The sequence below is a fragment of the Sinohyriopsis cumingii genome, chromosome 9, assembly GCF_028554795.1.
Source record: "Sinohyriopsis cumingii isolate HCF-2022 chromosome 9, ASM2855479v2, whole genome shotgun sequence".
Taxonomy (NCBI): domain Eukaryota; kingdom Metazoa; phylum Mollusca; class Bivalvia; order Unionida; family Unionidae; genus Sinohyriopsis; species Sinohyriopsis cumingii.
Window position 1 is genome coordinate 76,790,214 of NC_142969.1, and position 25,405 is coordinate 76,815,618.

General features: G+C 40.1%; 1 protein-coding gene across 1 annotated transcript in view; it reads right to left on the reverse strand.

Moving 5' to 3' along the window:
- Positions 1-24,487, reverse strand: part of LOC149792052 (semaphorin-5A-like) — a 499,542-nt gene extending 475,055 nt beyond the window's left edge. Inside the window, exon 1 of the mRNA XM_089970548.1 lies at positions 24,406-24,487. The gene's annotated coding sequence lies outside the window, so the exon portion shown is untranslated. The remainder of the gene's footprint in view (positions 1-24,405) is intronic.
- Between the last annotated feature and the right edge of the window lie 918 nt (positions 24,488-25,405).

The following is a 25,405-nucleotide window of genomic DNA, read 5'->3' on the forward strand; positions in this document are numbered from 1 at the left end:
CCAGAATCTATCAGATGGCATGACTGTAACCTATCAGAGGAAGACCCCAGAATCTATCAGTTGGCATGACTGTAACCTCTCAGAGGAAGACCAAAGAATCTATCAGTTGGCATGACTGTAACCTCTCAGAGGAAGACCCCAGAATCTATCAGATGGCATGACTGTAACCTCTCAGAGGAAGACCCCAGAATCTATCAGTTGGCATGACTGTAACCTCTCAGAGGAAGACACCAGAATCTATCAGTTGGCATGACTGTAACCTATCAGAGGAAGACTCCAGAATCTATCAGATGGCATGATTGTAACCTCTCAGAGGAATACCCCAGAATCTATCAGATGGCTTGACTGTAACCTCTCATAGGAAGACTCCAGAATCTATCTGTTGGCATGACTGTAACCTCTCAGAGGAAGACCCCAGAATCTATCAGATGGCTTGACTGTAACCTCTCAGAGGAAGACCCCAGAATCTATCAGATGGCATGACTGTAACCTCTCAGAGGAAGACCCAGAATCTACCAGTTGGAATGACTGTAACCTCTCAGAGGAAGACCCCATAATCTATCAGTTGGCATGACTGTAACCTCTCAGAGGAAGACCCCAGAATCTATCAGTTGGCATGACTGTAACCTCTCAGAGGAATACCCCAGAATCTATCAGATGGCATGACTGTAACCTCTCAGAGGAAGACTCCAGAATCTATCTGTTGGCATGACTGTAACCTCTCAGAGGAAGACCCCAGAATCTATCAGATGGCATGACTGTAACCTCTCAGAGGAAGACCCCAGAATCTATCAGTTGGCATGACTGTAACCTCTCAGAGGAAGACTCCAGAATCTATCAGATGGCATGACTGCAACCTCTCAGAGGAAGACCCCATAATCTATCAGATGGCATGACTGTAACCTATCAGAGGAAGACCCCAGAATCTATCAGATGGCATGACTGTAACCTATCAGAGGAAGACTCCAGAATCAATCAGATGGCATGACTGTAACCTCTCAGAGGAAGACCCCAGAATCTATCAGATGGCATGACTGTAACCTATCAGAGGAAGACCCCAGAATCTATCAGTTGGCATGACTGTAACCTCTCAGAGGAAGACCAAAGAATCTATCAGTTGGCATGACTGTAACCTCTCAGAGGAAGACCCCAGAATCTATCAGATGGCATGACTGTAACCTCTCAGAGGAAGACCCCAGAATCTATCAGTTGGCATGACTGTAACCTCTCAGAGGAAGACACCAGAATCTATCAGTTGGCATGACTGTAACCTCTCAGAGGAAGACTCCAGAATCTATCAGATGGCATGATTGTAACCTCTCAGAGGAATACCCCAGAATCTATCAGATGGCTTGACTGTAACCTCTCATAGGAAGACTCCAGAATCTATCTGTTGGCATGACTGTAACCTCTCAGAGGAAGACCCCAGAATCTATCAGATGGCTTGACTGTAACCTCTCAGAGGAAGACCCCAGAATCTATCAGATGGCATGACTGTAACCTCTCAGAGGAAGACCCAGAATCTACCAGTTGGAATGACTGTAACCTCTCAGAGGAAGACCCCATAATCTATCAGTTGGCATGACTGTAACCTCTCAGAGGAATACCCCAGAATCTATCAGTTGGCATGACTGTAACCTCTCAGAGGAATACCCCAGAATCTATCAGATGGCATGACTGTAACCTCTCAGAGGAAGACTCCAGAATCTATCTGTTGGCATGACTGTAACCTCTCAGAGGAAGACCCCAGAATCTATCAGATGGCATGACTGTAACCTCTCAGAGGAAGACCCCAGAATCTATCAGTTGGCATGACTGTAACCTCTCAGAGGAAGACTCCAGAATCTATCAGATGGCATGACTGCAACCTCTCAGAGGAAGACCCCATAATCTATCAGATGGCATGACTGTAACCTATCAGAGGAAGACCCCAGAATCTATCAGATGGCATGACTGTAACCTATCAGAGGAAGACCCCAGAATCTATCAGTTGGCATGACTGTAACCTCTCAGAGGAAGACCAAAGAATCTATCAGTTGGCATGACTGTAACCTCTCAGAGGAAGACCAAAGAATCTATCAGATGGCATGACTGTAACCTCTCAGAGGAAGACCCCAGAATCTATCAGTTGGCATGACTGTAACCTCTCAGAGGAAGACACCAGAATCTATCAGTTGGCATGACTGTAACCTATCAGAGGAAGACTCCAGAATCTATCAGATGGCATGATTGTAACCTCTCAGAGGAATACCCCAGAATCTATCAGATGGCTTGACTGTAACCTCTCATAGGAAGACTCCAGAATCTATCTGTTGGCATGACTGTAACCTCTCAGAGGAAGACCCCAGAATCTATCAGATGGCTTGACTGTAACCTCTCAGAGGAAGACCCCAGAATCTATCAGATGGCATGACTGTAACCTCTCAGAGGAAGACCCAGAATCTACCAGTTGGAATGACTGTAAACTCTCAGAGGAAGACCCCATAATCTATCAGTTGGCATGACTGTAACCTCTCAGAGGAAGACCCCAGAATCTATCAGTTGGCATGACTGTAACCTCTCAGAGGAATACCCCAGAATCTATCAGATGGCATGACTGTAACCTCTCAGAGGAAGACTCCAGAATCTATCTGTTGGCATGACTGTAACCTCTCAGAGGAAGACCCCAGAATCTATCAGATGGCATGACTGTAACCTCTCAGAGGAAGACCCCAGAATCTATCAGTTGGCATGACTGTAACCTCTCAGAGGAAGACTCCAGAATCTATCAGATGGCATGACTGCAACCTCTCAGAGGAAGACCCCATAATCTATCAGATGGCATGACTGCAACCTATCAGAGGAAGACCCCAGAATCTATCAGATGGCATGACTGTAACCTATCAGAGGAAGACTCCAGAATCAATCAGATGGCATGACTGTAACCTCTCAGAGGAAGACCCCAGAATCTATCAGATGGCATGACTGTAACCTCTCAGAGGAAGACCCCAAAATCTACCAGTTGGCATGACTGTAACCTCTCAGAGGAAGACCCCAGAATCTATCAGTTGGCATGACTGTAACCTATCAGAGGAAGACCCCAGAATCTACCAGTTGGCATGACTGTAACCTCTCAGAGGAAGACCCCAGAATCTATCAGTTGGCATGACTGTAACCTCTCAGAGGAAGACCCCAGAATCTATCAGATGGCATGACTGTAACCTCTCAGAGGAAGACCCCAGAATCTATCAGATGGCATGACTGTAACCTCTCAGAGGAAGACCCCAGAATCTATCAGATGGCATGACTGTAACCTATCAGAGGAAGACCCCAGAATCTATCAGATGGCATGACTGTAACCTATCAGAGGAAGACTCCAGAATCTATCAGATGGCATGACTGTAACCTCTCAGAGGAAGACCCCATAATCTATCAGATGGCATGACTGTAACCTCTCAGAGGAAGACCCCAGAATCTATCAGTTGGCATGACTGTAACCTCTCAGAGGAAGACCCCAGAATCTATCAGTTGGCATGACTGTAACCTCTCAGAGGAAGACCCCAGAATCTATCAGTTGGCATGACTGTAACCTCTCAGAGGAAGACTCCAGAATCTATCAGATGGCATGACTGTAACCTCTCAGAGGAAGACACCAGAATCTATCAGTTGGCATGACTGTAACCTATCAGAGGAAGACTCCAGAATCTATCAGATGGCATGATTGTAACCTCTCAGAGGAATACCCCAGAATCTATCAGATGGCTTGACTGTAACCTCTCATAGGAAGACTCCAGAATCTATCTGTTGGCATGACTGTAACCTCTCAGAGGAAGACCCCAGAATCTATCAGATGGCTTGACTGTAACCTCTCAGAGGAAGACCCCAGAATCTATCAGATGGCATGACTGTAACCTCTCAGAGGAAGACCCAGAATCTACCAGTTGGAATGACTGTAACCTCTCAGAGGAAGACCCCATAATCTATCAGTTGGCATGACTGTAACCTCTCAGAGGAAGACCCCAGAATCTATCAGTTGGCATGACTGTAACCTCTCAGAGGAATACCCCAGAATCTATCAGATGGCATGACTGTAACCTCTCAGAGGAAGACTCCAGAATCTATCTGTTGGCATGACTGTAACCTCTCAGAGGAAGACCCCAGAATCTATCAGATGGCATGACTGTAACCTCTCAGAGGAAGACCCCAGAATCTATCAGTTGGCATGACTGTAACCTCTCAGAGGAAGACTCCAGAATCTATCAGATGGCATGACTGCAACCTCTCAGAGGAAGACCCCATAATCTATCAGATGGCATGACTGTAACCTATCAGAGGAAGACCCCAGAATCTATCAGATGGCATGACTGTAACCTATCAGAGGAAGACTCCAGAATCAATCAGATGGCATGACTGTAACCTCTCAGAGGAAGACCCCAGAATCTATCAGATGGCATGACTGTAACCTATCAGAGGAAGACCCCAGAATCTATCAGTTGGCATGACTGTAACCTCTCAGAGGAAGACCAAAGAATCTATCAGTTGGCATGACTGTAACCTCTCAGAGGAAGACCCCAGAATCTATCAGATGGCATGACTGTAACCTCTCAGAGGAAGACCCCAGAATCTATCAGTTGGCATGACTGTAACCTCTCAGAGGAAGACACCAGAATCTATCAGTTGGCATGACTGTAACCTCTCAGAGGAAGACTCCAGAATCTATCAGATGGCATGATTGTAACCTCTCAGAGGAATACCCCAGAATCTATCAGATGGCTTGACTGTAACCTCTCATAGGAAGACTCCAGAATCTATCTGTTGGCATGACTGTAACCTCTCAGAGGAAGACCCCAGAATCTATCAGATGGCTTGACTGTAACCTCTCAGAGGAAGACCCCAGAATCTATCAGATGGCATGACTGTAACCTCTCAGAGGAAGACCCAGAATCTACCAGTTGGAATGACTGTAACCTCTCAGAGGAAGACCCCATAATCTATCAGTTGGCATGACTGTAACCTCTCAGAGGAATACCCCAGAATCTATCAGTTGGCATGACTGTAACCTCTCAGAGGAATACCCCAGAATCTATCAGATGGCATGACTGTAACCTCTCAGAGGAAGACTCCAGAATCTATCTGTTGGCATGACTGTAACCTCTCAGAGGAAGACCCCAGAATCTATCAGATGGCATGACTGTAACCTCTCAGAGGAAGACCCCAGAATCTATCAGTTGGCATGACTGTAACCTCTCAGAGGAAGACTCCAGAATCTATCAGATGGCATGACTGCAACCTCTCAGAGGAAGACCCCATAATCTATCAGATGGCATGACTGTAACCTATCAGAGGAAGACCCCAGAATCTATCAGATGGCATGACTGTAACCTATCAGAGGAAGACCCCAGAATCTATCAGTTGGCATGACTGTAACCTCTCAGAGGAAGACCAAAGAATCTATCAGTTGGCATGACTGTAACCTCTCAGAGGAAGACCAAAGAATCTATCAGATGGCATGACTGTAACCTCTCAGAGGAAGACCTCAGAATCTATCAGTTGGCATGACTGTAACCTCTCAGAGGAAGACACCAGAATCTATCAGTTGGCATGACTGTAACCTATCAGAGGAAGACTCCAGAATCTATCAGATGGCATGATTGTAACCTCTCAGAGGAATACCCCAGAATCTATCAGATGGCTTGACTGTAACCTCTCATAGGAAGACTCCAGAATCTATCTGTTGGCATGACTGTAACCTCTCAGAGGAAGACCCCAGAATCTATCAGATGGCTTGACTGTAACCTCTCAGAGGAAGACCCCAGAATCTATCAGATGGCATGACTGTAACCTCTCAGAGGAAGACCCAGAATCTACCAGTTGGAATGACTGTAAACTCTCAGAGGAAGACCCCATAATCTATCAGTTGGCATGACTGTAACCTCTCAGAGGAAGACCCCAGAATCTATCAGTTGGCATGACTGTAACCTCTCAGAGGAATACCCCAGAATCTATCAGATGGCATGACTGTAACCTCTCAGAGGAAGACTCCAGAATCTATCTGTTGGCATGACTGTAACCTCTCAGAGGAAGACCCCAGAATCTATCAGATGGCATGACTGTAACCTCTCAGAGGAAGACCCCAGAATCTATCAGTTGGCATGACTGTAACCTCTCAGAGGAAGACTCCAGAATCTATCAGATGGCATGACTGCAACCTCTCAGAGGAAGACCCCATAATCTATCAGATGGCATGACTGCAACCTATCAGAGGAAGACCCCAGAATCTATCAGATGGCATGACTGTAACCTATCAGAGGAAGACTCCAGAATCAATCAGATGGCATGACTGTAACCTCTCAGAGGAAGACCCCAGAATCTATCAGATGGCATGACTGTAACCTCTCAGAGGAAGACCCCAAAATCTACCAGTTGGCATGACTGTAACCTCTCAGAGGAAGACCCCAGAATCTATCAGTTGGCATGACTGTAACCTATCAGAGGAAGACCCCAGAATCTACCAGTTGGCATGACTGTAACCTCTCAGAGGAAGACCCCAGAATCTATCAGTTGGCATGACTGTAACCTCTCAGAGGAAGACCCCAGAATCTATCAGATGGCATGACTGTAACCTCTCAGAGGAAGACCCCAGAATCTATCAGATGGCATGACTGTAACCTCTCAGAGGAAGACCCCAGAATCTATCAGATGGCATGACTGTAACCTATCAGAGGAAGACCCCAGAATCTATCAGATGGCATGACTGTAACCTATCAGAGGAAGACTCCAGAATCTATCAGATGGCATGACTGTAACCTCTCAGAGGAAGACCCCATAATCTATCAGATGGCATGACTGTAACCTCTCAGAGGAAGACCCCAGAATCTATCAGTTGGCATGACTGTAACCTCTCAGAGGAAGACCCCAGAATCTATCAGTTGGCATGACTGTAACCTCTCAGAGGAAGACCCCAGAATCTATCAGTTGGCATGACTGTAACCTCTCAGAGGAAGACTCCAGAATCTATCAGATGGCATGACTGTAACCTCTCAGAGGAAGACTCCAGAATCTATCAGATGGCATGACTGTAACCTCTCAGAGGAAGATCCCAGAATCTATCAGATGGCATGACTGTAACCTCTCAGAGGAAGACCCCAGAATCTATCAGTTGGCATGACTGTAACCTCTCATAGGAAGACCCCAGAATCTATTAGATGGCATGACTGTAACCTATCAGAGGAAGACCCCAGAATCTATCAGTTGGCATGACTGTAACCTATCAGAGGAAGACTCCAGAATCTATCAGATGGCATGACTGTAACCTCTCAGAGGAAGACCCCAGAATATATCCGTTGGCATGACTGTATCCTCTCAGAGGAAGACCCCAGAATCTATCAGTTGGCATGACTGTAACCTATCAGAGGAAGACCCCAGAATCTACCAGTTGGCATGACTGTAACCTATCAGAGGAAGACCCCAGAATCTATCAGATGGCATGACTGTAACCTCTCAGAGGAAGACCCCAGAATCTACCAGTTGGAATGACTGTAACCTCTCAGAGGAAGACCCCATAATCTATCAGTTGGCATGACTGTAACCTCTCAGAGGAAGACTCCAGAATATATCAGTTAGCATTACTGTAACCTCTCAGAGGAATACCCCATAATCAATCAGTTGGCATGAATGTAACCTCTCAGAGGAAGACTCAAGAATCTATCAGTTGCTTCATTGCCCAAAGTGCAAGCCATCCACAATGTTTAGACAAGGAATTTCCTCTACCATAAAAGTTAATCTGCAAACTCTAAAAGGCTGGGCCATTATATAATTACATACTGCAGACCTAGATAATCAAGGCTGGGCCAGTATATAATTACATACTGCAAACCTAGATAAACAAGGCTGGGCCAGTATATAATTACATACTGCAGACCTAGACAAACAAAGCTGGGCCAGCATATAATTCTGTACTGCATAGCCACACAAATAAGGCGGGGCCATTATATCATTCTATACTGTAGACCTAGACAAACAAAGCTGGGCCAGCATATACTTCTATACTGTAGACCTAGACAAACAAGGCTGGGCCAGTATATAGTTCTGTACTGAAGAGCTAGACAAACAAGGCTGGGCCATTATATAATTATATACTGCAGACCTAGACAAACAAGGCTGTGCCAGTATATAGTTCTGTACTGAAGAGCTAGACAAACAACGCTGGACCATTATATAATTATATACTGCAGACCTAGACAAACAAGGCTGGGCCATTATATAATTCTATGCTGTAGACCTAGGCAAACAAGGCTGGGCCATTATATCATTCTATAATGCAGACCTAGACAAACAAGGCTGGACCATTATATCATTCTATACTGCAGAGCTAGATAAACAAGACTGGGCCATTATATCATTACATACTGCAGAGCTAGACAAGCAAGGCTGGGCCAGTATATAATTCTATACTGCATAGCTAGGCAAACAAGGCTGGGCCAGTATATAGTTCTGTACTGAAGAGCTAGACAAACAAGGCTAGGTCATTATATCATTACATACTGCAGAGCTAGACAAGCAAGACTGGGCCAGTATGTAATTCTGTACTGCAGACCTTGACAAACAAGGCTGGGCCTGTATATCATTCTATACTGCAGAGCTAGGCAAACAAGGCTGGGCCATTATATCATTCTATACTGCAGAGCTAGACAAACAAGGCTTGGCCATTATATCATTACATACTGCAGAGCTAGACAAGCAAGACTGGGCCAGTATGTAATTCTGTACTGCAGACCTTGACAAACAAGGCTGGGCCTGTATATCATTCTATACCGCAGAACTAGGCAAACAAGGCTGGGCCATTATATCATTCTATACTGCAGAGCTAGACAAACAAGGCTTGGCCATTATATCATTACATACTGCAGAGCTAGACAAGCAAAATTGGGCCAGTATATAATTCTATACTGCAGAGCTAGGCAAACAAGACTGGGCCAGTATGTAATTCTGTGCTGCAGAGCTAGACAAACAAGACTTGGTAATTATTTTATTTAATTGGGTTGACCTTGATAAAAAAGACTGAATCATTATATAATTTGATAATATAGACCAGAACTAATGAATGCAGATGTATTATATGATTCTGTACTGCACAGCTAGACAAATACCGTTGAACAATATATAACTCTGTCCTGGAGATCTAGACAAACAAGGATGGGCAATTATAAAATTCTATAATGCAGATCTAGAAGAACATGGCTGGACCATTATATAATTCTGTATTGCCGATTTAGACACACTAGGCCAAGCCAATAATAATTTGTTACAACAGACTCAGATGCAATAGAGTGGGCCATTAATAATTCTATATTGCAGACTTTGACCCCTGAGGCCAAGCCATAAATAATTCTATATTGCAGAATCAAAAGACTGGGCCATCAATGATTCTATATTGCAGAATCAGACTGACACAAAAGACTGGGCCATCAATAATTCTATATTACAGAATCAGACAGACACAAAAAACTGGGCCATCAATAATTCTATATTGCAGAATCAGATAGATACAAAAGACTGGGCCATCAATAATTCTGTATATCAGACTCAGACACAAAAGACTGGGCCAGCAATAATTCTATATTGCAGAATCAGACAGACACAAAAGACTGGGCCATCAATAATTCTATATTGCAGAATCAGATGGACACAAAAGACTGGGCCATCAATAATTCTATATTGCAGAATCAGACAGACACAAAAGACTGGGCCATCAATAATTCTATATTGCAGAATCAGACAGACACAAAAGACTGGGTTATCAATAATTCTATATTGCATAATCAGACAGACACTAAAGACTGGGCCATCAATAATTCTGTATTACAGACTCAGATAGACACAAAAGACTGGGCCATCAATAATTCTATATTGCATAATCATGACCAGGTATTAAGGATTATCACATGAGTGTGAGTCACCAATAGAGGGTAATTCAATTAGTTAAAAACTAATTTCCCTTGAGGCGATCTTTAAATAAAGACAGCATTATTATTATTATTATTATTATTATTATTTATTATTATTATTATTATTATTATTATTGACTTATGTGTACAGTTGCAGTATTATGTTGAATACAGTCTTATATACAATATTGTATCTTTCAACTTTAGCATGAGATTAATGTTTGAGGAAGTTTGAAAATAAAAAGTAAAAAGCTGGACATCATTATAATTTGTTTTAAACATCCTGCTTACAAATTTATTCAAGTTGCCCAAAGCTTAGAACGTAAAACTCCCACTTGTGCATTTACGTCATAGCACCCCACCACATGTGAGGAAACATTGCCAGGTGCCAGTGTACTACTGCACTTACTGAACTAATCCCAGATTAATTACAACCAATTAAAAAGAAGACAGGATGTGGAATCATTTGCACAAGAGCAGGAACTAGAACTGGATTTTCATGGCCAGGTATTAAGGATTATTTCTTCCACAGGCATCCTGTTAATAAACGTACTAATCTATGTCAGTACTGCTTCAATCATTCTCACAGCATCATCCAATTTACAAATGCATGTATAAATGTTAGTCTGCTTCAAAGAGTACTGGTACATTATTTCCTCAAAGATAAGTCAAGGGGGTCCACCTAATATCTTTCATAGAGTACTGCTACAGTATCTCCCCAATTATAAGTCAAGAGGGTCCACCTTATATCTTTCATAGAGTACTGCTACAGTATCTCCCCAATTATAAGTCAATGGGGTTCATAAATGTGGTGATACAGTGTATATGGTGATTGTTTATCATTGAGCAAGACATTCTTCCATATCATTAGTGCAAGTCATCCAACTTATTTCATCCAGGTCTAAAATCTATTATTGCATAGAAACCAATTTTCTTCTTTTATTCACCATGAGTATGACATTTGACCGTCTAACCCCAAATCAAGAGGCTTCATTCTTACCTCATGCGCAAGACATTAACCAAGTTTGATACCTTTACATGGTACAAAACTAAAGTTATTACAGCCACTCTGACACAGACATATTTATGGGTAGATAGACAAGCAAACACATTGATCTGTTGACAGACACACATACACATTGATGGGTAGACAGACATACTGTCACATTGATAGGTAGACAGAGATACAGACATACTAATGGTATACAGACACACTGATGGGCAGACAGAGATACAGACACATTGATGGGTTGACAGACATACTATTATAGAAGTCCCACTCAGGCTCAATTTTGGTTGGAAGTTAAATTAGTGAAAGACAGATATAAAGTTCCGAGCCCCCAGTCAGCAATGCCGACAGTTGAATGGTTAAATATACAAAAAGGGTTGAAATTCAATGAATAACAATTTAATAGCAATTCAATAATCAAATGACTCGAATTTCCAATTACATTCCTTCCATTCAACCCTTTTAATAGCCTACTACATTACTTGATTAGCAATGTGAGATCAATTTCCACCTGTCCTTGTATTCTACCCATCTGTGGTATTCTTCTCCCTCCTATTTCAACCAATTCCTTCTCTTCTTCCTCCCCGACTTTCTCCAAATTACTTCTCCTCCTCCTCGACTTCTCTATACTCCTTCTCCTCCTCCTCTACTTTCTCCTCCAGACTCCTTTTCCTCCTCCTCCATCTTCTCTCCTCCTAATAGACTTCTCTTGACTTTGTATCAGCTAGTCTCGCTTCCTTCTCCAACTCTTGAAGACTCAGGACTCAATCAAACCTGAAGTTCTGTATCCCCTGAAAACTTCCTGTGAAAACACAAGGGCGGTACAATCTTTTCCCTCAGCCCTCTCATCTCACACTGCAGATAGCTTATCATCAGATAACGGCTATTAAATTGCTTCAGTCACACATTCATTCACATCAAGATACCCATACGTTCTTGTATGGTAAAACAAACGCCATACTACACCAAAGTATCAATTACTTCTTTTACACACATCAATAAATTCTGTCACATCAATACATATTCCTAATCCTTTTACACTACACAATATCACAATAATCAGATGCATTTCTTTACCTTACAACTCGTACAAAGATTAGGAATATGTACTGATGTGACGTAATTTATTGATGTATGTATGAGAAGTAATTGATGCCGTGCTTTTAGTATGATGTTGTTTTACCTTACAACTCACACAAAGTACACAAAGATCCATGCTCTGATATATGCATACATCTATAGTAACTAATCTTACATACTTCACCCATTTTCCAAATTCACAATTCAAGCATGTGCAAATTCTAACATAATGCATTAATAAATGCACTAGTTTACTACAAAGTAACCTAAAAGCAAATTACAAAATTAATTATGACCACAAGCTAACAATCTACATAATTCTGCCTTGCATCTAATAATTCTCTACGTAAGGCTCAAGCCCATTTCTCAAATACACATGTAAATGAAACACTGCAAAGGTAATTCTACATATTAAATGATCCTAGTAATTAAGTAAACATACAACACATAATTGCATTTACAATGCCATAATATTCTGCAAAAATCGAGCAAATAACTTACTGACCTTTCAAATCTTTTTCTTTCCTTTGACTCTACCTCTAGGGTTTGCCACCATATTACAAGTGGCTCTCTCCGAGTAATTGCTTAGCAATCTTCCCAGGTAAATACTAACTTTCCATTTACAAGTTCTGAAACTTATTATCTGGATTGGAATTGTAATCACACCCTCTGTCTTAATTCTGATTGGATATCGCTGTGATCCAATCCAATCAAACTTAGTGACAATGTCCCTCTTCTGTCTGTCAACATGGGTACAGATAAGAACATGCCTCATTCACCCCGCACGTTTCCCTCTGATCTTAGGACCAAGCTGCAACACATAGGTGTGATACTGCAAGCCTTTGTCAAATGATGCAAGCAGTCGCCTTTGCCAACTCAAGTTTCCAGTCTCTTGCAGGTCACAGTAACATTGTGTAAGAGTTTAATACATGCCTATCTTTAAACATCAAACACATGGCTGCAGTACTATTTCCAAGACAGTAGATTATAGGTTATACATGACTTTATAGTTGGGGCTTAGCAAACGTGACACAGACATTATCATAACATATATTCCACCTTCTAGTTAATATTAAAAGAAAAACTGTATATGAGCTCCTGCTGGCAGGAAAAATGTTCATTTTCATTATGTACTCTGCACTTTTAAATGATTCTTTATACTTGTATACTTCTAGATGACTGTATAAACTTGTATACTCCTAGATGATTCTATATACTTGCATACTTTTAGATGATTATATATACTTGTATACTTTTAGATGATTCTATATGCTTGTATAGTTCTGGTTGATTCAATATACTTGTATACGTTTAGATTATACTATATACTTGTTTACTTCTAGATGATTCTATATACTTGTATACTGCTGAAAAATGGCATTAAACCATACAGCAACTACAGCAACCATTTTGGCTGTCCAAAATGGTCAAACAAATGATATTATCCTATCAGACTGAAAATATGGACCATCTTTCCTTCATCATGTATGTTTACTCATGTGCGAAATGTTGCTTTTGCAAGGTATTTAATGACTGGTCAATATACACCCAAGAAAGATAAATTTTCCAATCATCTTACATATATTACATTTTTTAATACTCTTCACAATGGAGGCTGACTTGGCAATGAGACTAAACTTCCTGCCAAACACCTGGTTTTTGACAGAAATTTATACTTGTTTGTACATATCGATTTGTGAATGGCAGATTTTCAAATGTGATACATCCCTTCAGCAATGAATACTGTTACCTCAGCGAGTCAAAAAGTTATTGTTACCTAAGTGAGCAAAAGTGTTATTTTTATCCAGTGAGTCAAACTGTTATTGTTACCTTAGTGAGTCAAAGTTTTACCTTTGTGAGAGATTTTACATAAAATGAAAGTGAATCGCAGTGCTATAACTATAGGAGACATTTGTAATAAGATGATAAGAAAATGAATCACAGTGTTATGAATGCTGCAAAAGATTTGACATAAGATGACAAGAAAATCATATTGCTATGACCTCTAGGAATCTGACATATAATGACAAATAAATGAGTGACAGTGCTATGAACTCGAAAGAGATTTGACATAAGATGACAAGAAAGTGAGTGTTGCAAACTACAGGAGAAATCTGACATAGGATTACAAGAAACTGAGTGATAGTGCTATGAACTCTGGGAGAGATTTTGACATAAGATGACAAGAAAGTGACTTATGGATCCTACTGAATAACAAAAATAAAAGTTTGTATACAATTTTAATGATCACAAGAACAATGCTGTGAAATAAAATAAAACCCACAAGGAAGAAATATCAAACTACAATCAGTTTAGAATATGGTAAAAATCAGACTCAGACGTTTTCTGTGTCAGAATATAATGTGAGCTCATAAATGCATCATATTGACCATTCACTGACCAGTACACACCCTACTCAATGTTCTTTACCAACAGTCACTGACCAGTACACACCCTACTCAATGTTCTTTACAGACAGTCACTGACTAGTACACACCCTACTCAATGTTCTTTACAGACAGTCACTGACTAGTACACACCCTACTCAATGTTCTTTACAGACAGTCACTGACCAGTACACACCCTACTCAATGTTCTTTACAGACAGTCACTGACCAGTACACACCCTACTCAATGTTCTTTACAAACAGTCACTGACCAGTACACACCCTACTCAATGTTCTTTACAGACAGTCACTGACTAGTACACACCCTACTCAATGTTCTTTACAGACAGTCACTGACCAGTACACACCCTACTCAATGTTCTTTACCAACAGTCACTGACTAGTACACACCCTACTCAATGTTCTTTACCAACAGTCACTGACCAGTACACACCCTACTCAATGTTCTTTACCAACAGTCACTGACCAGTACACACCCTACTCAATGTTCTTTACAGACAGTCACTGACTAGTACACACCCTACTCAATGTTCTTTACAGACAGTCACTGACTAGTACACACCCTACTCAATGTTCTTTACAGACAGTCACTGACCAGTACACACCCTACTCAATGTTCTCTACAGTCACTGACTAGTACACACCCTACTCAATGTTCTTTACAGACAGTCACTGACTAGTACACACCCTACTCAATGTTCTTTACAGACAGTCACTGACTAGTACACACCCTACTCAATGTTCTTTACAGACAGTCACTGACTAGTACACACCCTACTCAATGTTCTTTACAGACAGTCACTGACTAGTACACACCCTACTCAATGTTCTTTACAGACAATCACTGACTAGTACACACCCTACTCAATGTTCTTTACAGACAGTCACTGACTAGTACACACCCTACTCAATGTTCTTTACAGACAGTCACTGACTAGTACACACCCTACTCAATGTTCTTTACAGACAGTCACTGACTAGTACACACCCTACTCAATGTTCTTTACAGACAGTTACTGACCAGTACACACCCTACTCAATGTTCATTACCAACAGTCACTGACCAGTACACACCCTACTCAATGTTCTTTACAGACAGTCACTGACTAGTACACACCCTACTCAATGTTCTTTACAGACAGTTACTGACCAGTACACACCCTACTCAATGTTCTTTACCAACAGTCACTGACCAGTACACACCCTACTCAATGTTCTTTACAGACAGCCACTGACTAGTACACACCCTACTCAATGTTCTCTACAGACAGTCACTGACTAGTACACACCCTACTCAATGTTCTTTACAGACAGTCACTGACTAGTACACACCCTACTCAATGTTCTTTACAGACAGTCACTGACTAGTACACACCCTACTCAATGTTCTTTACAGACAGTCACTGACCAGTACACACCCTACTCAATGTTCTTTACCAACAGTCACTGACTAGTACACACCCTACTCAATGTTCTTTACCAACAGTCACTGACCAGTAAACACCCTACTCAATGTTCTTTACCAACAGTCACTGACCAGTACACACCCTACTCAATGTTCTTTACAGACAGTCACTGACTAGTACACACCCTACTCAATGTTCTTTACAGACAGTCACTGACTAGTACACACCCTACTCAATGTTCTTTACAGACAGTCACTGACCAGTACACACCCTACTCAATGTTCTCTACAGTCACTGACTAGTACACACCCTACAAAATGTTCTTTACAGACAGTCACTGACTAGTACACACCCTACTCAATGTTCTTTACAGACAGTCACTGACTAGTACACACCCTACTCAATGTTCTTTACAGACAGTTACTGACCAGTACACACCCTACTCAATGTTCTTTACAGACAGTCACTGACTAGTACACACCCTACTCAATGTTCTTTACCGACAGTCACTGACTAGTACACACCCTACTCAATGTTCTTTACCGACAGTCACTGACCAGTACACACCCTACTCAATGTTCTTTACAGACAGTCACTGACCAGTACACACCCTACTCAATGTTCTTTACAGACAGTCACTGACTAGTACACACCCTACTCAATGTTCTTTACAGACAGTCACTGACTAGTACACACCCTACTCAATGTTCTTTACAGACAGTCACTGACTAGTACACACCCTACTCAATGTTCTTTACAGACAGTCACTGACTAGTACACACCCTACTCAATGTTCTTTACAGACAGTCACTGACTAGTACACACCCTACTCAATGTTCTTTACAGACAGTTACTGACCAGTACACACCCTACTCAATGTTCATTACCAACAGTCACTGACCAGTACACACCCTACTCAATGTTCTTTACAGACAGTCACTGACTAGTACACACCCTACTCAATGTTCTTTACAGACAGTTACTGACCAGTACACACCCTACTCAATGTTCTTTACCAACAGTTACTGACCAGTACACACCCTACTCAATGTTCTTTACAGACAGTCACTGACTAGTACACACCCTACTCAATGTTCTTTACAGACAGTTACTGACCAGTACACACCCTACTCAATGTTCTTTACCAACAGTCACTGACCAGTACACACCCTACTCAATGTTCTTTACAGACAGCCACTGACTAGTACACACCCTACTCAATGTTCTCTACAGACAGTCACTGACTAGTACACACCCTACTCAATGTTCTTTACAGACAGTCACTGACCAGTACACACCCTACTCAATGTTCTTTACAGACAGTCACTGACTAGTACACACCCTACTCAATGTTCTTTACAGACAGTCACTGACCAGTACACACCCTACTCAATGTTCTTTACAGACAGTCACTGACTAGTACACACCCTACTCAATGTTCTTTACCAACAGTCACTGACCAGTACACACCCTACTCAATGTTCTTTACCAACAGTCACTGACCAGTACACACCCTACTCAATGTTCTTTACAGGCAGTCACTGACTAGTACACACCCTACTCAATGTTCTTTACAGACAGTCACTGACCAGTACACACCCTACTCAATGTTCTCTACAGTCACTGACTAGTACACACCCTACTCAATGTTCTTTACAGACAGTCACTGACTAGTACACACCCTACTCAATGTTCTTTACAGACAGTCACTGACTAGTACACACCCTACTCAATGTTCTTTACAGACAGTTACTGACCAGTACACACCCTACTCAATGTTCTTTACAGACAGTCACTGACTAGTACACACCCTACTCAATGTTCTTTACCGACAGTCACTGACTAGTACACACCCTACTCAATGTTCTTTACCGACAGTCACTGACCAGTACACACCCTACTCAATGTTCTTTACAGACAGTCACTGACTAGTACACACCCTACTCAATGTTCTTTACAGACAGTCACTGACTAGTACACACCCTACTCAATGTTCTTTACAGACAGTCACTGACTAGTACACACCCTACTCAATGTTCTTTACAGACAGTCACTGACTAGTACACACCCTACTCAATGTTCTTTACAGACAGTCACTGACTAGTACACACCCTACTCAATGTTCTTTACAGACAGTTACTGACCAGTACACACCCTACTCAATGTTCATTACCAACAGTCACTGACCAGTACACACCCTACTCAATGTTCTTTACAGACAGTCACTGACTAGTACACACCCTACTCAATGTTCTTTACAGACAGTTACTGACCAGTACACACCCTACTCAATGTTCTTTACCAACAGTCACTGACCAGTACACACCCTACTCAATGTTCTTTACAGACAGTCACTGACCAGTACACACCCTACTCAATGTTCTTTGCAGACAGTCACTGACTAGTACACACCTTACTCAATGTTCTTTACAGTCACTGACCAGTACATACCCTACTCAATGTTCTTTACCAACAGTCACTGACTAGTACACAGCCAACTCAATCTTCTTTACAGACAGTCACTGACCAGTACACACCCTACTCAATGTTCTTTACCAACAGTCACTGACCAGTACACACCCTACTCAATGTTCTTTACAGACAGTCACTGACTAGTACACACCCTACTCAATGTTCTTTACAGACAGTCACTGACTAGTACACACCCTACTCAATGTTCTTTACAGACAGTCACTGACCAGTAAACACCCTACTCAATGTTCTTTACAGTCACTGACCAGTACACACCCTACTCAATGTTCTTTACAGACAGTCACTGACTAGTACACACCCTACTCAATGTTCTCTACAGACAGTCACTGACCAGTACAATGTTCTCTACAGACAGTCACTGACCAGTACAGTGTTCTCTACAGACAGTCACTGACCAGTACAATGTTTTTTACAGACAGTCACTGACCAGTACAATGTTCTTTACAGTCACTGACCAGTACAATGTTTTTTACAAGTGTAGTCAGTAATCTTCAACCTGTGTTCTTTACAGTCACTGACCAGTACACGCCATACTCAATGTTCTTTACAGACAGTCACTGACCAGTACACACCCTACTCATTGTTCTTTACAGACATTCACTGACCAGTACACACCCTACTCAATGTTCTCTACAGACAGTCACTGACCAGTACAATGTTCTCTACAGACAGTCACTGACCAGTACAGTGTTCTCTACAGACAGTCACTGACCAGTACAATGTTTTTTTACAGACAGTCACTGACCAGTACAATGTTCTTTACAGTCACTGACCAGTACAATGTTCTCTACAGACAGTCACTGACCAGTACAATGTTCTTTACAGACAGTCACTGACCAGTACAATGTTCTTTACAAGTGTAGTCAGTAATCTTCAACCTGTGCAAAGTTTTTGGATTTATTGGACAGAGCACTGGTTCCTGTACTTTTCCATGCAATGACCTTAAATTTGAAAATAGATACTTAAAATAAAATTTGTACTAAATTTGGGAATAGATACTTAATTAAAATTAGTACTAAATTTGGGAATAGATACTTAATTGGCTGTAGTACTAAATTTGGGAATGGATACTTAAATGAAATTAGTACCAAATTTGGGAATAGATACTTAATTGAAATTAGTAATAAATTTGGGAATAGATACTGAATTGAAATTAGTACTAAATTTGGGAATAGATACTTAAATGAAATTAGTAATAAATTTGGGAATAGATACTTAATTGAAATTAGTACTAAATTTGGAAATAGATACTTAAATCAAATTAGTAATACATCTGGGAATAGATACTTAATTGAAATTAGTACTAAATTTGGGATTAGATACTTAATTGAAATTAGTACTAAATCTGGGAATAGATACTTAATTGGCTGTAGTACTAAATTTGGGAATAGATAATTAAATGAAATTAGTAATAAATTTGGGAATAGATACTTAATTGAAATTAGTACTAAATTTGGGAATAGATACTTAATTGGCTGTAGTACTACATTTGGGAATATATACTTAACTAGATGTAATACGAAAAAATGCACATCAACCTACAGACGTTTTGTCATCTCAAATTGCATGGATGCTTAATTATGTACAAATATCCAGTTTTCAAATTATATGCTACATTATTTCACAAGCTTTCATGCCCCCTTCCCAGCAGTATTTTGTGGGGTCCATTAAGTGAAATGAGCTCTGAAAATGCACTCTATAGGGTGCCAATTAATAACAGTCAAATCTGTGAGAAAATCTTTGTTAAACAATCATAAGTGTAAAAGTCAGCAGGAGTAATCTGTTAGTTAATGATAGTCTTAAGTAATTTGTTACTTAATGATAACCTTGACTCCTTTTCAGTACTCATGACTGCAGAAATGTCATTGAAATGACATGCATTTCTAAGACAATGTACGGATGTATGTATTGAAATGATATGTCTTACCAAGACAATGTAGGGATGTATGTATTGAAATGATATACATGTCTAAGACAATGTAGGGATGTATGTATTGAAATGATATGTCATTCTAAGACAATGTAGGGATGTATGTATTAAAATGATATGTATTTCTAGGACAATGTAGGGATGTGGGTGAAATGATATGTATTTCTAAGACAATGTAGGGACATATGTATTAAAATGATATGTATTTCTAAGACAATGTAGGGACATATGTATTAAAATGATATGTATTTCTAAGACAGTGTAGGGACATATGTATTAAAATGATATGTATTTCTAAGACAATGTAGGGACATATGTATTAAAATGATATGTATTTCTAAGACAATGTAAGGATGTGGGTGAAATGATACGTATTTCTAAGACAAGGTAGAGATGTGGGTGAAATGATATGTATTTCTAAGACAAGGTAGGGACGTGGGTGAAATGATATGTATTTCTAAGACAAGGTAGGGATATGGGTGAAATGATATGTATTTCTAAGACAAGGTAGGGACGTGGGTGAAATGATATGTATTTCTAAGATAATATAGGGATATGGGTGAAATGATATGTATTTCTAAGACAATGTAAGGATATGGGTGAAATGATATGTATTTCTAAGACAATGTAAGGATGGTGGTGAAATGATATGTATTTCTAAGACAAGGTAGGGATATGGGTGAAATGATATGTATTTCTAAGACAAGGTAGGGATGTGGGTGAAATGATATGTATTTCTAAGACAATATAGGGATATGGGTTAAATGATATGTATTTCTAAGACAATGTAAGGATGTGGGTGAAATATGTATTTCTAAGACAATGTAAGGATGTGGGTGAAATGATATGTATTTCTAAGACAATGTAAGGATGTGGGTGAAATCATATGTATTTCTAAGACAATATAAGGATATGGGTGAAATGATATGTATTTCTAAGACAATGTAAGGATGTGGGTGAAATCATATGTATTTCTAAGACAAGGTAGGGATCTGGGTGAAATGATATGTATTTCTAAGACAATCTAAGGATGTGGGTGAAATGATATGTATTTCTAAGACAATGTAAGGGTGTGGGTGAAATGATATGTATTTCTAAGACAATGTAAGGATGTGGGTGAAATCATATGTATTTCTAAGACAAGGTAGGGATTTGGGTGAAATGATATGTATTTCTAAGACAAGGTAGGGATATGGGTGAAATGATATGTATTTTTAAGACAAGGTAGGGATATGGGTGAAATGATATGTATTTCTAAGACAATATAGGGATATGGGTGAAATGATGTATTTCTAAGACAAGGTAGGGACGTGGGTGAAATGATATGTATTTCTAAGACAAGGTAGGGATGTGGGTGAAATGATATGTATTTCTAAGACAATATAGGGATATGGGTGAAATGATATGTATTTCTAAGACAATGTAAGGATATGGGTGAAATGATATGTATTTCTAAGACAATATAGGGATATGGGTGAAATGATATGTATTTCTAAGACAATGTAAGGATGTGGGTGAAATGATATGTATTTCTAAGACAATATAGGGATGTGGGTGAAATGATATGTATTTCTAAGACAATGTAAGGATGTGGGTGAAATCATATGTACTTCTAAGACAAGGTAGGGATATGGGTGAAATGATATGTATTTCTCTGACAAGGTAGGGACGTGGGTGAACTGATATGTATTTCTAACACAAGCTAGGGATGTGGGTGAAATGATATGTATTTCTAAGACAATATAGGGATATGGGTGAAATAATATGTATTTCTAAGACAAGGTAGGGATGTGGGTGAAATGATATGTATTTCTAAGACAATATAGGGATGTGGGTGAAATGATATGTATTTCTAAGACAATGTAAGGATGTGGGTGAAATGATATGTATTTCTAAGACAATGTAAGGATGTGGGTGAAATGATATGTATTTCTAAGACAATATAGGTATATGGGTGAAATGATATGTATTTCTAAGACAATGTAGGGATGTGGGTGAAATGATATGTATTTCTAAGACAATGTAGGGATGTGGGTGAAATGATATGTATTTCTAAGACAAGGTAGGGATATGGGTGAAATGATATGTATTTCTAAAAACAAGGTAGGGACATGGGTGAAATGATATGTATTTCTAAGACAATATAAGGATATGGGTGAAATGATATGTATTTCTAAGACAATGTAAGGATGTGGGTGAAATGATATGTATTTCTAAGACAATGTAAGGATGTGGGTGAAATGATATGTATTTCTAAGACAAGGTAGGGATATGGGTGAAATGATATGTATTTCTAAGACAAGGTAGGGATATGGGTGAAATGATATGTATTTCTAAGACAATGTAAGGATGTGGGTGAAATGATATGTATTTCTAAGACAATATAGGGATATGGGTGAAATGATATGTATTTCTAAGACAATGTAAGGATGTGGGTGAAATGATATGTATTTCTAAGACAATGTAAGGATGTGGGTGAAATGATATGTATTTCTAAGACAAGGTAGGGATATGGGTGAAATGGTATGTATTTCTAAGACAAGGCAGGGATATTGTCAGGGAGTGTTGTGTTTCCTATCAGGCCATGGTCTAGAATAAGAATTAAATGCAGGCATGTCAGTATAGCAAGCCATGTTAAAGTATCTATTGAAGTTTATACTAAATAACTAATTAACATGTGAATCAGTGGCCAACACTAAAGATAATAACTTCCTGCACATGCCAATATTTACTCATACTAATTTGAAGTGATATATTTGAATATTTAATATGAAGTTCAACTACCCATTAATTTAAAGTGATGGGATATGGGCATTTTTTTAATGTTAGAGTTAGTTTTAAAAGTCTCCAATATGGGGAAAACACTGCATCAAACTACAGATGTAAGCCATTAAAAATATCTGCACTCCCTGTCTCCAAACAAAAAACACCCCCTCTCTCATTCCACCAATCACCACCACTCACTCTCTCTCTCATTCCACCAATCACTACCCTTCTCTCTCAGTCCACCCATCACCACCCCATCTCCCATTCCACCCATCACTACCGCTCTCTCCCATTCCACCCATCAGCACCCCTCTCTCCCATTCCACCCATCACTACCTCTCTCTCCCATTCCACCCATCACCACCCCTCTCTCCCATTCCACCAATCACCACCCCTCTCTCCCATTCCACCCATCACCACCACCCCTCCCTCACATTCCGCCCATCACGCCCATTCCAACCATCAACACTCCTCTCTCCTATTCTACCCATCACCACCTCTCTCACTAGTTCCATCTATCTCCACCCTGTCTCTCAATGCCACCCAACACCACCTCTCTCTCCCATTCCACCCATCACCACCACCCCTCTCTCACATTCCATGAAACACCACTATTCCACCCATCACCACCCATCTCTCCCATTCCACCCATCACCAAGCCTCTCTCCCATTCCACCCATCACCACCCCTCTCTTCCATTCCACCCATCACCACCCCTCTCTCCCATTCTGCCCATTACCACCCCTCTCTCCCATTCCACCCATCATTAAGCCTCTCTCCCATTCCACCCATCTCCACCCCTGCCATTATGGCAGCATTTGCTGTTATCTACTCATCTTGCTCAATGATCAAGCCAGTTATCATCACCAGTCTTTAATCAGTGCAAATTAAGTTCAGGTTTCATGAAAAAGTCTGTGTTACCTATGATAATGTGACCTTTGACCCTCTAGTTGCCTGAGGCCCACATCCAAGATCCAAAAACCTTTGCTGCAATTTATTCCTCCTCCTACATCATGCCATATAAGAAGACTTAGCACAGATGGGGTTCAGCTTACAAGGAAAACAGAGACAGACAGACACACACAGAAACAAACATACATACATAAACACATCCACCAAAAGTGCTCAGAAAATAATCCATCTGTTTCCACCTAGAATAATAATACTGAGGATTTACCAATCTACATCATCCTGTTTTAAGTAGCAGATGACGTCAAGATTCAATTATAAGTTTTGTACATGTCTGAATACATACCAGTAACAATACATTCAGCTGATGCTGCAGATGAAAGACATTTACTCCAGTTTTACTTTATACTCTGCATACTAATTTTTCAAATTACTACTCTTTCCACATTTTCAAAATATGCAGTAATTGATTCCTTACTGTTTCTGTGTTGATGTTTCCTCCAGAGTTTTCATCCCACTCTTGCTTAGTCAGCTATTATACCTGGCAGAATTGTTGTAGTATTTGCCATCTTGTGCAATCACTCCAGCTCTTCAGGACTGAAAAAAAACCAACAATTGTTGCTTCCTTTCAGATGCAGCAACCACAGCAATGACGTACACACCAAGTGCATAAGTTTACCTGAGAATTTGGTATTGTGCCAGATCTACTAATTAAACTTCATACCATCTACCTATTTTCTATAATAGGAATGTACAATCCGGAGTAAAAAAATTACAATGGAATTTATGATTGCCTTGTTTCTATATGCTTAATGAAAAGTAGGAATTTATTGAAACAATTTTTATTCACATGGAAGATTTGTATCTAGGCTAATTTATTGTTTGCCAATGTTTTCTTGGCATTTCACATGCTCCCAGTTTTGTCTGGGTTACCGCAATGTTTACCATTGTTTACTAGACGTTACACCTGGTCCAACTTTTACCGACATGTCATAATAGAAGTCCAGACTTGAGATATTTGGTTTGTAACACTCAAGTCACGCTTAACTTTTATTCAGTCTAATTGATTAATTCTAAATTTAGGTCCTAGCTGACTCAGAGTATTGTTGTGAAATATAACTTCCACCTCAAAACAAGCATGAGTCCCTCTAAGGGACTGATGTTCTACTGGGTGTATACAATCCCCATGAATCCAAGATTATGTCTGTTTCTTCCTTTTAACTGCTGCATAGTCAAATCACTTCTGAACTCCAACATAACAAATTTAGTAACAGAAGTATATATTTTATATATTTTATGCCTCAGCTAATATGTTCACCAGATAGTTTGAATGTAGTACAAATTTTTATGTCATGACCATTGACTTTTTGGAACCTGCCATCACTGAACTTCTCTCAGACAATGTCAAGACATACCCACATGCCAAGTTTGATAAATCTATAAGCAATATTTCTTTGGGGGAAAAAAGGAAGTTATTG